The sequence below is a fragment of the Ovis aries genome, chromosome Y, assembly GCF_016772045.2.
Source record: "Ovis aries strain OAR_USU_Benz2616 breed Rambouillet chromosome Y, ARS-UI_Ramb_v3.0, whole genome shotgun sequence".
NCBI lineage: Eukaryota > Metazoa > Chordata > Mammalia > Artiodactyla > Bovidae > Ovis > Ovis aries.
In genome coordinates this window covers 700,506-703,801 of record NC_082741.1, presented here as the reverse complement: position 1 = coordinate 703,801, position 3,296 = coordinate 700,506, and positions in this window count along the sequence as shown.

Genomic DNA, 3,296 nt, shown 5'->3' with positions numbered 1-3,296 from the left:
AGGGAACAGGAAATGTCGTAACACAGTCCATGTTTCCTCTCAAGCCTGAACCCTCAGTTTTTTTTGTTTAATCGACCTCCCAAGGTTCCTCTTTTAGCAGCAGGGAGCTAGATGGCCACTTGGCTCTCCTGCATCTTCTGGTCGGGGGTGGCGGGGTGTCGGGGGTCCCTGGGGTGTCGGCTCGGTGTCACCGTGTTCGGGAAACTGGCATCTCCTTAGAGCTTCCTCTGCATCCACTGGGAGCTGGTTCCCTTTCAGCTCGGAAGCTCTGCCAGAGGCTGTGACTGGCTCTTCTCTGGGTCTGTGTCCCCCAGGGGCCTGGGGGCAGAGGGAGGGATGGACTGAGCTGACTTTCAGTCCATCTCTCCCTAAGGAATCACTCACACTCGCTCACTATGAAGTGTTACTCACTCAGTCGTGTCCGACTCTCTGCAACCCCATCTGTTTCCCATGAAGTGATGGGACTGGATGCCATGATCTTCGTTTTCTGTATGCTGAGTTTTAAGCCAGCTTTTTCACTCTCCCCTTTCACTGTTATCAAGAGGCTCCTTGGTTCTTCTTCGCTTTCTGCCATTTTCAGCCCAGCGTTTCTCATGATGTACTCTGCGCAGAAGTTAAATAAGCAGGGGAAAGTACATGAAGATGTGATTGGAAAGCGTCTGCTCTGGCCCTGAGGCTCCGGGGTGGCAGGGATTGCAGGCACCTGAGGGTGTGACCTGCCCTAGCCCTGCGGGATCACCTGTGGGAGCTGACTCAGGGGAGGAGACAGAGAAATTCGCAGGAGGAGACAGCGGAGGCCGCGAATCTGCAAATCCATGTGCCTTTTCACCTCTGACCCGGCACAAGCACCCACGGAAGGACCAGGGATGCCTAGCGTGGCCCCCAGAGCCAGCAGGCACCACCCACTGCAGAGGCCGTCCCCCTCGTGCCTCAGACAGAGACAGAGAGACGGGGCTCCCGGGGACCCAACCAGTCAGCTGCTGCCGCTGGGAGCTCGTCTGAGAGAGAGAGAGAGAGACACAGAGAGACACAGCCGGAAACTGTGCAAAGTCGGCAGCGACTCGGTTTGTTCTGCGGTCCCGCCCCAAAATGACATTTCAAGTCTCACGTTTCTGTCTTAACTGCTGGGTTTCCTCACCTTAAAAGACAGAGTCGGCCGGGACCGACTCTGCTGCAGAACTCTGCGGGTTTCGCTGCAGAAGACCCTGAGAACGCTCGGTGGATATCGGCTGTTTATCTTCTCCCTCCTGGCTTCGAGAATAATTTCCTACGATCGCCGTGCGCTCATTCGCTCCGCCGCGCCTGACGCTCCGCCGCCCCGTGGACTGCAGCCCGCGAGGCTCCTCTGTCCCCGGGATTCTCCAGGGTAGCACGCTGGGGTGGGTTGCCAGGCGCTCCTCCGGGAGATCTTCCCTCTCCTCTCCTGTGTCTCCTGCATTGCCAGCGGGATTATTACCAATGGACTTTATTTTATTTTTTCACATTTTTGGCTTTTCAGAGACACCTCACAGGAGGCACAGAGCGCCCGTGGACCTCTCCTCCGCCCTCCCCTATTTTCCCGTGAGCTCCCTAATGAACATCCTGCAGCGGGCAGCCTGTACATCTGTTACCGTGGATACGCTGATAGTGAGACACTGCTGTCGGTTGGGATGTGCTGTACATATTCCCGGGGTGGTTAGTTCATGCCCATCTGTCCAGGTGAGAGCCCCATTCATTCACATGCTTCCCCCAGGGGGTGGCTGGGAACAGGCTTTGTAGGTGTGACTCAAGTTCACAACCAGCTGGCTTGAAGCAAAGAGAACAGGCTCCAGTGGTGGTGAGCCTTGTCTAATCAGGTGAAGTGTTTTTTTTTTTTTAATGTGTGGGGAGGGGGATTTGAAGCAAAAAAAAAAAAAAAAAAAACGGTCCATGCAGTGGTGGGCCTCATCTAATCAGGCGAAGGTCTTTTATAGGGGGGTGCTTGAAGCAAAGAGAAGAAGCTCCATGTGGTGGTGGGCCTCATCTAATCAGGCGAAGGTCTTTTATAGGGGGGTGCTTGAAGCAAAGAGAAGAAGCTCCATGTGGTGGTGGGCCTCATCTAATCAGGCGAAGGTCTTTTATGGCAGGGGGGGCTTGAAGCAAAGAGAAGAAGCTCCATGTGGTGGTGGGCCTTGTCTAATCAGGCGAAGGTCTTTTATGGGGGGGCTTGAAGCAAAGAGAAGAAGCTCCATGTGGCGGTGGGCCTCGTCTAATCAGGCAAAGGTCTTTTATGGGGGGGGCTTGAAGCAAAGAGAAGAAGCTCCATGTGGCGGTGGGCCTCGTCTAATCAGGCGAAGGTCTTTTATGGGGGGGGCTTGAAGTAAAGAGAAGAAGCTCCATGTGGTGGTGGGCCTCATCTAATCAGGCGAAGGTCTTTTATGGTGGGGGGGGACTTGAAGCAAAGAGAAGAAACTCCATGTGGTGGTGGGCCTCGTCTAATCAGGTGAAGAGACCTTTTTTTTTTTTTTTTTTTAATTTGGCCGCACTGCACAGCATGTGGGATCTTAGTTCCCCGACCGGGGATCAAACCTTCACCCCTTGCATGGGAAGCAGTGAGTTATAACCCCGGGGCCGCCAGAGAATTCCAGCTAAAGTCTGAAAAGCAGACACGGAGGTTTCTCAGAGAAGACGAAATTCTGTCTCCAGAACCGCAGTGTCAACTCCTGCCTGGGTGTCCAGCCCGGCCCCTGACCTGCGGACTTCACACTCAGCAGCCCCACAGTCGCACGAGCCAATTCCTTGAAATAAACGTCTCTCCTTGCTTATGCATATCTATCACCATACATGTCTACCTTTCTCCAAGTAGGTACGTGTAGCTGTATGTCTTTCTAAATATAGGGAGATATCTGTATATCTATCTTCATATGTATACAGTTGGCCCTGGGTTCTGCACTTGTAGGTGAGGAGGGCCAGCTGTATAAGATTCTGTCTCTCCCTATATACATCTATACATATCCATACATATATCCACACACTCACACACATAAACCTCTATATCCACAGCTTACATCTCATCTCTGCTGCTGCTGCTGCTGCTAAGTCACTTCAGTCGCGTCCGACTCTGTGCGACCCCATAGACGACAGCCCACCAGGCTCCCCCGCCCCTGGGATTCTCCAGGCAAGAACACTGGAGTGGGCAGCCATTTCCTTCTCCGACATCTCATCTCTTTCATCTATGAATTATATATGTACCTATCAGTTTATCTGTGTCTGCCTATATACATCTCTAGCTGTGAATCTATGTATCATCTACTATTTACCTACTCTCTACTTACCTA